Genomic DNA, 15,524 nt, shown 5'->3' with positions numbered 1-15,524 from the left:
CGAAAAGGCATAAAATGTGTGTGTTTTGTTGGTATAGTGACTTGAACGAACCAAAGCAAACAAATTTTTAAGACAATATGGACAAATTGAAACATACAGGTTGTCAGAAAATACTAGTATCTTTGTTTTAGATTTGCTTTTTTAATGTAATAATGATATAACTATTTTGAATCCTTACCACTTAGAGATAGTTACTAAATGATTTATGAACAACATGTTATGATAAATGCATTGACCTTAAAATATTCAGCAAAAAGTTAGGTCCTTGCATTTGAATAGATAAAATGACAAAAGCAAAAGATATAGTAAAATCAAACTTAATTTTGACAAGATGTTGTGGAAGCTCAAATGAGTTATTATAAAGGAAATATATGACAATTCAAACATAAGAGATTACTGCAAAAGTAAATAAAAGAGAATCATATATTTACAATAGTGGTTAAGGTAATTCATAAGTAATACCTATGTATATATAAATTAGATCATCAATAATAAGCAATTTTTGTTAGCTTATGTGGTTGAATAACCATTACCATTACAGTTCTGAATATAGGCTGACCTCCCAATAGTGCTATTTCTTCTTCTTTTTTTTAATAGTGCTATTTCTGATGACAAAACACAAATAAAATGTCAATAACACTGACTTTTTGAGACATGGATGAAATAGGAAAAGAAAATCTATTTAGAATTTTACATTTTTTGCAATGTTTTTAGGACTGATTTCTTCACAAACATACCCAAGCCAGAAGCATTTTAAGTTGCTTCTGTTCAAGAGATAGACTCTATACCCAGGGCAGGCAAACTAGTCTGTGGGCCAATGACACTCATGCCTGGTAATTAAATTTTATTGACCAGAACATTCATCATAAAAAGTTACATATTATCTATGAATGCTTTTTTCCTACAATGACAAATAGGAAGAGTGAATTTGGATGATATATTATATATTGTCTCTTATAAAATTTTAAAACAAATGGGGAACATTTTTATAATTATTACTTAATTTTCCATAAATGGAAAAAATAGAAATCATATTTAATAAAAGGGAATGTCAAAGTAAGGCCAAGATATTTTTAAACATACAGACTTAGATTTTTTCCTCTAGAAAGCCACATCATATGGAACATATGGAAGGAGAAATATATTTGTTACACATAAAAATTAATAAGATGATATTTTTACTTAAAATATTTGTGTTCTTTGGCATGATTTAAAATCCATGAAATGTATAAAGGTTAAGTTAAGCAAGTTACACAGGTTTAAATTCTACCATATTGATGCTTTGAAGTCATTTTTTAAGATTTCATTGTTTGAAGACATGTGTAAGCCTAGAGAAAGCACTTAATTTGATCATGCAGAGAATACATTTTAGCTTTTCTGATCTTTGAGGCAGAATGCAATTCATTCTTAAATAACAAAAGATACCGATCTATTCGAAATAGCATCATAACAAAAGAACTTTTCTATCCTACATTATAAACAGAATACTGATTTCCTTAAGCACTATAGGGAGTAAAATTTACTTTATGAAAAAGAGTAAATCACAGATTTCTTTTAGAAATGATGCTCTAGGGGTAGTATAGACAAGTCACATATTTCATGGAAGACATCAATAGAAATAGTTGTTCACAAGAATTAAGACAGCAAAATGTTTTAACTGTAAAACAAAGGAGGATGAGGTAAAATTATTCATCTAAATGTGTGAGTGACTCACCTGTCTGTGGGACCCAACCTCTGCTGTGAGTTGTGCACAAAACAAGACAGAACTTCTCCATGAGCAAATCTCAGTGTGCCTGTAGTAAAGGACCCTTTGTCAGAAGGACTGTGACTCTATGAGCCATCTTCTCTTTAAGCTCCTAGCTTAGGCAGCTTCTTTTCATAAGCCATCTAATTTCAGCAGGGGTTTTGTAGGGGTAGAATAATAAATGGCATCACTTCTACATTATAGAAACTTGCAGGATGGACTTATCTTGTCATGTCATTCTTTTCATGGGAGGTGCTTCTTGGTTTCAATGACATGACTATTAAGTATTAATTAATGATTCCATTTTTGAAGATTAAATCATTAAAATTTAGAATACTTTTAATCCACTGAAGCCAGGTGAATAGTCATCACAATTTCACTTATATTTATCCTGGATTCTGTCTCAAGTTAGACTGACTGACTCATTTATCTGGGTTTACTCACAGAGCTCATGATAGCAGTACTTTAATTCCTATATACTCCTTCTACTCTGCTCTCTGTAGAGTCAAAAGATGATCCTCTTTTCCCTTCTACATAACTTGAATTATTTAATTATTTGATTTCTATGCACTTAAAAAAAAATCAAAGACTCTAGTTCTTCTAATACTACTATTACTTCTACTGAAATATTATATGTAATTAGAAACCATTACCTTCTTGTTAATATTTCTGCAATATATTTTGCTGCTTTTGCTCTTCCATCAGAATCCTAGAGGAGAATATAGGCAGTAACCTCTTCGATATCAGCCACAGCAACTTCTTTCAAGATATGTCTCCAAAGGCAAAGGAAATAAAAGTGAAAATGAACTTTTGGGACTTCATCAAAATCAAAAGCTTCTGCACAGCAAAGGAAACGGTCAACAAAACAAAGAGGCAACCCATGGAATGGGAGAAGATATTTGCAAATGACAGTACAGACAAAAGGTTGATATCCAGGATCTATAAAGAACTCCTCAAACTCAACACACACAAAACAGACAATCATATCAAAAAATGGGCAGAAGATATGAACAGACACTTCTCCAATGAGGACATACAAATGGCTATCAGACACATGAAAAAATGTTCATCATCACTAGCCATCAGGGAGATTCAAATTAAAACCACATTGAGATACCACCTTACACCCGTTAGAATGGCCAAAATTAGCAAGACAGGAAACAACATGTGTTGGAGAGGATGTGGAGAAAGAGGAACCCTCTTACACTGTTGATGGGAATGCAAGTTGGTGCAGCCACTTTGGAGAACAGTGTGGAGATTCCTCAAGAAATTAAAAATAGAGCTTCCCTATGACCCTGCCATTGCACTACTGGGTATTTACCCCAAAGATACAGATGTAGTGAAAAGAAGGGCCATCTGTACCCCAATGTTTATAGCAGCAATGGCCACGGTCATCAAACTGTGGAAAGAAAAAAGATGCCCTTCAACGGATGAATGGATAAGGAAGATGTGGTCCATATACATTATAGAGTATTATGCCTCCATGAGAAAGGATGAATACCCAACTTTTGTGGCAACATGGACGGGACTGGAAGAGATTATGCTGAGTGAAATAAGTCAAGCAGAGAGAGTCAATTATCATATGGTTTCTCTTATTTGTGGAGCATAACAAATAGCATGGAGGACAAGGGGAGATGGAGAGGAGAAGGGAGTTGAGGGAAATTGGAAGGGGAGGTGAACCATGAGAGACTATGGACTCTGAAAAACAATCTGAGGGTTTTGAATGGGCAGGGGGTGGGAGGTTGGGGGAACCAGGTGTTGGGTATTGGAGAGGGCATGGATTGCATGAAGCACTGGGTGTGGTGCAAAAACAATGAATACTGTTACACTGAAAATAAATTAAAAAACAAAACAAAACAAAACAAAAAACACAAGACAAGTTTCTCATTTCTTAAGTAAAATCATAAATTGTGTATGAATAAAAATGTAATATATAAATCTAAAGTAACTTCAAGTAAGAGATCAAGTTATGAAGTTTGGTTGATATTTTAGAAGTAATTGGCTAAAAAATAATCTTTTATCACAAAGCATAGCTGTCATTTAATCTAGCAAACTTCTACCATTTTAATTATAAGGAAAATAATTAAATAAGAGATAATTAGGGTTCATCATCAATATGTATATAGCTGTGTAGACTGACTAGGTATTATAGGAGACATCTGTCTGATGCATTAGTTACTCATTCCAATTGGTTCTTGCCCCATCAAATAATTTGTTAAATATTTTGATTTTCACTCAGAAATAAATTGGTAAAATTATAATTTAGTCTCATCTCTATATTTAGTGTGATAAAAAGTTGAATGCCCAATATTCTTTTACAAGTTACACCACTTTATAGAGAACACAAAGAAGCTGGACTGGTTGAGTAGCTTAACTGATGTCTCAGAAATAGTTTGCCTATTCCCAAAACTGCTATTTGACATATCATTGAGTAACTCAGTTGCAGCCCAAATATCTCAAAAGCCTGGTTTAGAGTTTTATAAGATACGAACATTTATTTTGCCTGTTTCTGATTTTTACGCCCAAGATTGGAATATTATTCCAATAGGGGATAGGGGAAGCTTAAACACAAGAATATAAATTTGATGTAACAGTGAGTTCCTAAGAAGCTCAATCTATTCCCCTAGACTACCCCACCCTATTTAAGGTATTCATATCTTTGCTACACTACCACTAGTGCTATTGGTCTCTAGTCTTGCGCATTCAAAGACACAACCTAAGAAATACCATTTGAATATATTTCTAAAGTGGGAAAAAAAGGGAAGTCTAGAATATAATTTCAATACTAGAAAAGGTATTACATTGATCATCTCTCTCATAACTCGTAGAAATAACAAAAGGTATATGCACATATTTACATATATATAATGCTTAAGCATAAAAATCATATATACACACACATGCAATTTTGCCTCTCCTGTTCAAGAAATAATATTCAAAAATGTAATATTTTGGATGCCTGGTGGGTGGGTCAGTCGGTTAAGCATGTGACTCTTGGTTTCCACTCAGATCGTGATCTCAGGGTCACCCTATGCTAGGTTCCACACTGGGAGTGGAGCTTGCTTAAGATTCTCTCTCACCCTCTCCCTCTGACCCTCTTCCCCATGCTCACATACTCTCTCTCTCTCTCTGTCTCTCTCTCTCTATATATACACACACACACACACACACACACACACACATATACATATACATATATTTATATATAAAATATTCAATGTCTTTCCTTATCATTTTGTTTAATTTTCCCACTGCTGGCTTCCTCTCCTAGTAAGATATAATATTTTACTTTATTTTTTTTAAGATTTTTTATTTATTTATTTGACAGAGAGAGATCACAAGTAGGCAAAGAGACAGGCAGAGAGAGAAGGGAAAGGAGGCTTCCCACTGAGCAGAGAGCCTGATGTGGGGCTCGATCCCAGGACCCCAGGATAATGTCCCAAGATGAAGGCAGAGGCTTTAACCCACTGAGCCATCCAGGCGCCCAAGATTATACTATTTTAAAAGCTGATTTATGAGCTATAGCCCAAGTGATATAAGTGGAATACTTTAACTTTTTCCCTCACATATTATATGTGTGAATGTGTGTATATATGTGTAAATTTAAAATGTGTGCCCGTTATTGATTTCTTGCCTCTCACCTTGAAACACATACTTTTTCAGCTCTGTGAAAATAGACCAAGGCCCTTAAAATATTTTTCTTTGTCAGCTGTCACTAAAGCTTTGTCAGTAAAACACAAAAAGAAAGACATTGCAAGAGGAAAGAACATTGGCTTCCCAGTTCGGATGTGCTTACTCAGCAGGCTCCTGGAGCACATAGCTTCTCTAGTTCCCAGTTCCTGCAAATTCTCTGGGAACTATCTCCTGCAATACTCGTGGTTTCCAATGGACCTAGACATACTTGGCAACTGATAGGATCACACACCAGCACACTGACCCACAGAGGGATATTACAGTAAGAAACACTAACTGGAAGCTCTTGCACCTTCCATTCCTTTTCAAGATAATAAATCAGAAGCAATACCAAATTAGGGGGGTAATTACAGAAATTAATTCGACCATAAAACACTTCAAAGAAGCAGATGTGACATTATCTATTACAGTCCTCAGAGATCTTGATGGTCTCGCTATTCCACAAAACATCACACGGGTCCACTACCTTGACTACATTATGCTGATTGAATCTGAAGTAACCGGTTCTTGAGCGGTCTTAATAAGAGTCATGCAAATTAAGTTTGACCTCACAAAAATCCAGGAACAAATCACCTTAGTGAAATATCTAGGATTCAGTGGTCTAGAGTATCCCATGAAGGTGAAAGATAAGTTGCTGTGCAACAGAAAGGCAGAATGCCTTTTTTTGAAAGTCATGGCCGTTTTTTGAAAATTGGAGGCAACATGTTCTATAGAATCACCTGTAAGGAGGTCAGTTTTTAATGAGAGTAGAAAAAGAAAAGTCTGTAGAGCAAGTTAATAAAGTCAGTATATCCCGCACTGATCACAGAGGGACATTATAGTAAGAAACCCTAACTAGAAGCCGCTAAGACTTCCATTCCCTTCCAAGATAATAAATGGAAAGCAATACTAAATTTCTGGGGAAATTACAGAAATTAATTTCACTGTACAGTGCAAGCTGCTTTATCACTGGGCCTTGTGATCCAGCCAGTCCAAAGACATTTGACCTGTCTGTGACAAACTGACAAATAAGAATGCTATATGAAATTTCTCATTGAGGTCTGGGGAAATATAGAAGGGATAGCAAAAGAAGGAAGACAGAGATATTATTTATAATCTGATAACTAGTTATAAAACCGAATCTTTGCACATTTCTATTTACAGACTATGTGTGTGTATGTGTATGAAAATGCTATTTTTCACACCTCTATTTTCATTTTATATACTAGTTATTAGGAGTTCACTCTATACATTAGTCTTTAGATATTTGGGGGATGGTGACTGAAATGGAGGGGTACTCAATACATCCACTGATGTATGCAGTGACTCATGAGTGCATGTGTCCTCATTTGGAGGAAAGTGGGAAGATTCCTTTCATTTATTTAAATGATAGCTGTGTCTTTTTAAGTAGAACTACAGAGTTATTTTGTTGTTTATTGAAAAGTTCAAATGTTTGTAGAAAGGTGTGTGTGGAAGGGAAATTGTCCAAGGGGTGGATGAAGCCAGTTGTTGATTTATTTGCTTTTTGCCCTCAATTCATCTTTTTGCCTGCTTTGTGAAAATGGATCTAGGCCCATAAAGCATTTGTTTTTTTTTTTAACCAGCTGGCACTGAAGCTTTGTCAGTAGAGAGTGCTGGAGAATTGTGCAGGGGGAAAAAAAAAAAAATGTTTCCTGCTTCCTGGTTCTTGTGTGCTCACCGGGCAAGCTCCTGCAGTGGGTGTAGCTTTCTCCAGGACCAGGGTTCTCAGTTCCTTCAGTGCCCAGCAACTGTAGTGAATGAAAGCCAGGAGGACAAGCACACAGCACTTGTGACTGGCATCCCGCTCGCCTTGGGTGGTTTTTGTAGCAGAGTGCTCCCAGTTTCCGTAGTCTCACAACCTCCATAGAACCAGTTCCTGCAGTATTATGTGGTCAGCAGCAAACACCAGGCACAATTTTCCTGGACACTTCCCCTCAGGTAGGCTTCTACTGAAGTGCCTCCAAAGAGATACCACCGTTTAGGAACAGCTTTCCTAAATACCTTAGAATTAGGATTTCCCACAAGATCCAGGGGGCAAATTTCTAAGTTCTTCAGCACAGTGTCACAGTGATTTCCCTGCACTTAATGAGCCATAGCTGAGCCCCCTCCAACATGATCTGGATCTTTTCCTTGGGCATTGTACATCTCCCTTAGAAGAACTGGCTGTTCCTGATATATGCTTTTCCTATATTTTTGAGATTTCTCTTTGCTTCTTATTAACCAATCCCATTACCCCAGTACCCTGTCATGTTTATTTTATTCACTAACTCCCCCTGTTCAAGAGTTTCCCTCTTCTCATTAGATCCAGACTAATACATAACTTCTATCTCCAAGTATGTTCCTTCTGTTTCAGCAGCTTTATTTAGAATTTATATTATACAACCACAGATTATCTACCATTTAATATATTACACACAGTATACATTAGTCACAACCCTTTCTTCCTCATCATGCAAAATCTCATCTCTACCCATTAATTTATTAATCAGAAGAGGTATGTACACCAGAATTTCAGAAAACGTTTTTAGTGTTTGGGGCCTCTTCTAGTTATGTTTCTTGTGCTTTTTCTTTCTCTGTTGTCTGTTCTACCATGTTTGTATTATGAGTTCTCTTGTGTGTCACTGGTGCTCTGTTGCTAAGTTACTTTAGGGCCCAACAATCTAAAGATGTATGGAAGGTGTGGTGATCTCTGTTCCTAAGCATAGTTAGTTAATAAATGTGTAGGTCATGAATTCCAAGGATCAGGAACCAACTTCTTTACTTTCCAGTCACCTTTGGCCTCCCAGGCTAGTATATTTAACCTTTCTACAAGGTATAGGAACCTCTACTGAGCAACTTTTCCTTGGAAAATCCCACAGAGGGAAATCTGACTTAAGGTAGAGAAAGCCCTACACATGTGGCCTCACTAATATCTTCCAGGGGCAGCTCCCCTGCTGTGTCAACACTGTCTATGATCCAGAGAAGGGTGTGGCTTAGTGTCATAGACCAGATTAAAGGGATCAGAATGAAATAACCCACTATCTCCCCCCTCTGACAATATATATTCTTGCAAGCACATAGGAACGTATATATATGCATATATTAATATCTATATGTATCTATAGAAGTCAATCTAGAGAGAGACTTATAGTACAGTTTTTTACCACCTAATAACATGTCACTAACAACAATCATACAACTTGTATAATTTAAAAACACCTTAATGCATATCTAGATAACAAAAGGTTATGTTTTGTTATAATATATTCTGTATCAGCTTCATTGACTTATTAAATATACCTGTTCAATAAATTCCATCCCAAATATTCTGTACTTACATTTCTAGATCATTTACTTAACCTTCTATATCTGTTAGAACACATCACATGTGTTTTTGTACTTCATTATAGAAGAATAATATATGAATAAATTTTAACCACGTATTGTTTATTGGAGGAATCTATAAAATGTTCCAGTAACCTCAAAGGGCACATGCAAAAGTAAAAAGTGAAAGCTAATAAAGCCAGGAGAGTAAAAAAAAAGTAGTTTTAACTATATCTAGCAAAACAGTTAAGTGTTCACAGTTGTATACTATATTGTGGTTTAACAGCATAGATGGGAAATGGGGCTATGAGAAGGTGGGGCAGGTGGCAAGAGGAAGATGAGCAAAGAGAAAGGCTGTACGGTTAAATTTTACAAAGCGGTGTGGGACACCTGGGTGCCTCAGTAGCTTAAGCATCTGCCTTGGGCTTAGATTACAATCCTAGAGTTCCAGGATGGAATTCCACGTCAACCCCCCCTCCCCCACTCAGCATGCTGTCTGCTTCTCCCTCTGATCCTCCCTCATCTTGTGTTCTTTCTCTCTCAGTCTCTCTCTCTCAAATAAATAAGTAAACTCTTTTTTAAAATGGTGTGACTATTCAGATCTAGTTTGTTTGAATTTCTTTGCTTCTTAATACTCTTAATTTGCCTCCGGTTTGGCTTTCAATTCTATTGATAATTGGGATATTTTGAGGCAGTGTAGGATAATAAATAGATTTGATGCAGGATCTGAAAATGAATCCTTTTTCTAAAATAAACTGTGCTATTTCTCCCCAGGATTAATGCATGTGAATTGGAACATCCAGATAATTTATCCAAGTGAAAAATTAGGAGCTAAATAAACCATGCAGTGTGTTTATGCTACTTAATGTATAAGATGCTATAAATGCAGAACCATGTGTGATTTTGGTAATGAAGCCACGCAGTTGTCATGGACCTCCTGCTCTACTATTAATTTTTGTTTCCTCCACAGCTTCACTACTTCTGAGCTTGGTCAAAACTGTGCAACCTTATCTTTTATGCAAGGTTTTCAAAGAAAAAATATCGACATTAATATTACAGTTAAAGAATATAAATTTAGAAAGTTCTTTGGAAGATTAAAATCATCACAGCTAGGATACAGATTCCTCTGTCTTTTGAGGACACGGTATTTGCAAAAATACTTTTTAAATTATTTTTTTTTCATGGACAGTAACATTACAAAGACAAATTTAAAACAGGAAGAAAACATAAAGGAAAATTTCACAAACCATGATATGAATGTCATGAATTCACTCACTAAATTGTACTAATTCTGGGAAAGATTAGTGTGAGATCAAAGGTGTGAGACCTGTGCTATTAAGAAAAGTTCTTATTATGAGTAATCTTATACAGCATTTAAAATAAGAATAGCCAAGGCACATGGGTGGCTCACTTGGTTAAGCATCTGCCTTCAGCTCAGATCATGATCCCAGAGTCCAGGGACCAAACCTTATGTCAGGATCCTTGCTCAGAGATGTGTCTGCTTCTCCCTCAGAAGGGAGTCTGTTTCTCCCTCTCCCTCTGCCTGCTGCTCCCCCTGCTTGTGCTCTCTCTCTCCCCCTCTCTCTGTCAAATAAATCAAATCTTTAAAAAAATTATAAAAAAATAAATAAATAATAAAATATGAAAAGCAGTCTTTCTTTGTTTTCAATCTTAATAGCATGTACTCCAAAAGAGTATTTTTTTAAGATTTTATTTATTTATTTGACAGACAGAGATCACAAGTAGGCAGAGAGGTAGGCAGAGAGAGGAGGAAGCAGGCTCCCCAGGGAGCAGAGACCCTGACATGGGGCTTGATCCCAGGATGCTGGGATCATGACCTGACTGAAGGCAGAGGCTTTAACCCACTGAGCCACCCAGGCACCCCTCCAAAAGAGTATTTTTAAGCTAAATTAGAAAATCCATGTAAAAAGCTAGAAAAGACCTTGGCAAATTATATCTGATCAGTAAAAGATACCTTGTTTTGCCTTTGCTGTAATTATAAGGATTATTTTCTTTTCAATAATTTGGAACACAGTTTGAAGCACAGAAGTAAGAAAAAACAACATTTTTGGCAATCAAAATTGTGACTGTGGACAGAGTTCATGTATTCAACCAAAATTTATTTATTGAGTGTATATTTCATGGAAGACTATGTGCTACAAAGAAGTGACCAAAACATACGTGCTTCTTATATTCCTAAAATTAATCTATTTAGATTACATAAGAAATAATCTTTTTGCTTTTCCTTTAGGTGCAATTATATAAGCTGATTTATAACTATATAAGATTACTTTTGTGCATTCAGTTCAAGTTCCAGAACACTATGGTTCTAATTATTTGAATGCTTCTAATCAAATATCAGAATCTGATGGTGGGGATAGAGGAAAGGTAGGTCAAGTAGAAGAGGATTAAATGGTTCCAATCAGGGGAAAGAAAATATTTTAACCACACTTCTCTGCTCTCCACTCACCAGCGCCCAAAACAAATAGACAGCCAAAAAAATAAATAAATGAATAAGCAAACAAACAAAAAACAAAAAAATAAAAACCCACAAAACTCTCTTTGCTTTTAGAGCAGTACCTCAATCTAATCACTCTAATACTATATTTTGGAACCACCAACTCTATCTGTGCATTTATCTCCTGCTTAATTTGTGCACTCTTGAGTCCAGTAGACCTCAATTTGAGCATCATAGTAGAAGCTCTAGATTTTTTTTTTTTAACTAACTTAACTGAATAATTAAGTCTGGGTAATAATTTGGTACAGATTATACTGAAGACGAACATACATACTCAGGAAGAAAATGGGAAAAAGTTACAGGTAAGTGAGCTGCATATGCAAAATGATTTTAAGGGGACCCAGAGTCCTGAGTCTTCTGCATGAGCTTTGTCATAAAGATACGTGAGAATAATACTGAATACTTAGAAAGAGGCAACTAGCTAAAAAAAAAAAAAATTGTAGATGCCAGTCAAGAAATAATGTACCAGATGTAAAAAATAATGTGTCCTTAAATGGACTTTAGCATATAATTACTTAATTTAAAACCTGCATAACTTGTAAAGAATGGCTACTGGGAAAGGAGTTGTCTACCATGTGAGAATATTATATGTAATTGTATATTTGTCTATATGTGCTTTATATATGTATTGAGAAAGATTCAATATAAACAGAGGACAGATGGGAAAGAGACAATATAAGAATACAAATAAAGATTGAAGAAAATGATGTTACAAATCAATTTTTTGTTGTTTTTCTTCTATTGGGGTTCTCATTTTTTAAATTTATCTTTATTTTTTAATTAATTAGTTTATTTAAGTAGGTTCCTTGCCCAAAGTGGGCCTGAAACTCACGACTTCGAGATCAAGAGTTGCATGCTCTACCAACCGAGCCAGCTAAACACCCCTCTATTGGGGATTTTAATTTGTTTATGAAAAGTTCATAAGTCCCCAAAACTACCCTCAGTTCTGTCATCAACTATGAGCCCCTAAGACCACCCTCAGATTCAATAGTTTGCTAGAAATACTCATAGAACTCAGCAAAACTGTTATGTTCATGATCCTAGTTTATTACAACAAAAGATAGAAAGGAATAGTTGTATAAGGCGGGTCCAGGAGCCACTAAATACGAAGCTTCCAGTTGCCCTCTCCCAGTGGTATTTTGCAGACACAGGTTACTCCTGTGTGTGACAAGAGGCCTGGTGTACTGCCAGCCAGGATATTGACCTAAGCCTTGGTTTCCAGAGTTTGTATCAGGGATGGTTCATATTGGTGTGGTTGACAGCCCATGTGGCTGACTTTAGTCTCTAGCCCTTCCAGAGGTTGAGCTGATACCACATAGCCTAGAGGTCCCACCTTAAATCAAATTGTTAGGGCACCTCTGTGACTCAGCCAACTCTTTGTTTTGGCTCAGGTCATGATCTCAGGGTTGTGAAATCAAGACCCATGTCGAGTTTGTGCTCCACATAGAATCTGCTTGAATTTCTCTCTCTCCCTCTGTCTCTCTCCCCTCTGTCTCTTTCTCTCTCAAATAAATAAATAAATAAATAATTAAAAAAAATTTAGAAATCATATTGTTTAACTAAATAGCTTGGTACAAAGCCCCTAGGTAAACAAAGTCACTTTGATCAGGCAGGACATTTCAAGGGCTTAGAGAACACCTCTTGAGAGACAAATGTAAGGACCAGACCCCTCTTTTGGAAAAGTCAAAACTTTAATGCACAGTTAACATTTTATTTTGTTGTCATTGTTTTGTTTTGAAACTTTAACATGAATAAGTGAGGTATTCAGTATATGGTGGTTTATCTGAGTCTTCACAGTTGAGAAAACTTTCCTGTTATCTCACAAATAAAAGTAGGAAAAAATATAGTCCAATTTTAACTCAGCAAGTTTCATATGACTGAATTGGAGTGGTCTGTGTTGAGATGTAGTAAGAGTAACTTAAGCAAACTGCATCAAGTACAAGGCACGCAGTTAAGGGACAGCCCCAAAGCCATGTAGATAAGCCATTTGGACTTGAGCTCATGAGTTTCCTTTCATCAAGGAAATGTTGTAGTTTTCTTAGCATAGCAGTAACAAAAGGAAGAACGATCTATGGGATACTATTCTTACTATTGTACTTAGGATGGACTGATTCAAAGTTACATTACGTTACATTACGTTACGACTAGCCTGTTGTGGTAATTTTTGAAATGAGAAAATCATGGTCTGGATTAATGTTGTAACTATATAAATGATAATTTACATATTAAATATATTCTTCTAGCTTTATTAAGGTATAATTGACAAAACTGTAAGATGTTTAAATTGCACAATGAGTTGACTTGATATGTGGGTACATGCTGACATTGTCAAAGGATTCCTCCAGAAAGTTCATCAGCCCATCCATCACCTTTACCTTCCATATTTGCCCACTTTTTCCCGGGTGACAACATATAACTTTTACTCTCAGCAAATTTCAATGATAGAGTTCAGCCAGATCAACTATAGTCACCATGTTATAATTAGATTCTCAGGTCTTATTTGTCTCATTAGTAAAATGTTTATACCTTTTTACCAACTTCTCCCTATTTCCTCCATCCCTCTGACAATAAATCTTAACTGATGAATAAATTTACTTAGATAATAGATTGCCTTTCATAAGGCAATTATATAATAAAAGAAATGAGGAGGTCCTGTTTTATTCACTGTTTTTAGTATTTTATTCTTTACCACCTTCTCACATATAGAAACTCTCATCTCTACCATGAAAATTGTGGAATTCTTACCATGGAAATGTTGTATAGTCAAAATTGCCTACATTAGTATTCAGGGACTTCATTACTATGAATCAGAGAGGCTTCCCACTTTTTAAACAGCTAATAATAAAATTAAAATTGGAGCATTTTACACCTTAATTACTTTTCAAATATTTTTTAGTTAATCTTGTTTTGTGAAACTGTCAAACCAGTATAAACATTCTGAAAGCAAAAACAATCGGTTAATAATTTTGAGTGATATCATAATAAAAAAAGCTGTATTTATTCATATTAAATTAAACAGACTAGACACCATATACTTAGAATTAAATAAAAGAAACTAAATCCACATAATGGTTTACCTATATGGTTATTTACTACTTGCTTGTAAAGCTCCATCATGTCATTTATTATTTGGTTGTTATAGGAAAGCTTTTAACCTTTATACTGAAAATATTTCGCAAAGGCTGAAAGAGAAAGAAAAAATTTCCATTAAAAAGGACTCTTAAAACTATGTACCTTATGTCATTCTTTGAATTATTATTGCTTCCATATTTAGAAAATTTATTTTATGTCTACCTATCTTGACATTAATTTGGGGATTGAAAAAGCAAGCAAGTGGTGCCTGGGTGGGTTAAGCCTCTGCCTTTGGCTCAGGTCATGATCTCAGGGTCCTGGGATCAAGGCCTGCTTCGGGCTTTCTGCTCAAGGAGCCTGCTTTCCCCTCTCTCTCTGCCTGCCTCTCTGCCTACTTGTGATCTCTCTCTCTCTCTCTCTCTTTCTGTGTGTCAAATAAATAAATAAATAAATAAATAAAGGAAAAGAAAAGAAAAGCAAGCAAAAGCGAGCTAATTCTTGGAAGATTTTAGGAAGTTACAAAAACCTTTACTCATGATTTCAGCTATTACATATTAATACAGAGAAAATCTATATTAGAAACACATTTGAAGGGAAATTGTTACCATTGTTAAAAATAACTTTTTTTAATTGAAAATTAAATTAACTCCATTTTGCAATAATTTTATCAGTAAATTAAATGATGAAAATAATAATAATAAACATTTACTAATCACTCATCATGTACCAGACCCCTTAAAGAACTTTATACCTATTATCTCAGATATTCCCCACAATGGGGATTAGCTATTGTTACTTTGCTTATTTTAAAGACAAGGAAACTGAGATTTAACAACTTAGACTTTGACCAAAATTGCACAAAAAGTGAAAAATAGACCCAAGATCTGAACACATACACTGCTATCTGACAATAGATCCTCCTGGGATTTAGTTTCTGTATATGCTTATCACATTGGGATTTAAAATCAGTGGAAAATATGCATGAACAGCAGTTCAGATTTAAGGTTGAAATTAAATAGAGAAGCCAGGACTAAGGTCCAAAAGAGTTGACATATTTTAATAAAAATAGCATATGTTCATAACCTAAACTTAAGTCCTAATTCCACCAGTTATGTGTCTGAAATCCAACTTTCTATGATCTATAAAGGTGAAAAATAATGACTACCTTCCTTGGTTGTTTAATGAATATAGATA

This window comes from Lontra canadensis, unplaced genomic scaffold (genome assembly GCF_010015895.1).
Source record: "Lontra canadensis isolate GAN:19392208 unplaced genomic scaffold, GSC_riverotter_1.0 scaffold46, whole genome shotgun sequence".
Lineage (NCBI taxonomy): Eukaryota > Metazoa > Chordata > Mammalia > Carnivora > Mustelidae > Lontra > Lontra canadensis.
This window is presented reverse-complemented; position numbering follows the sequence as displayed.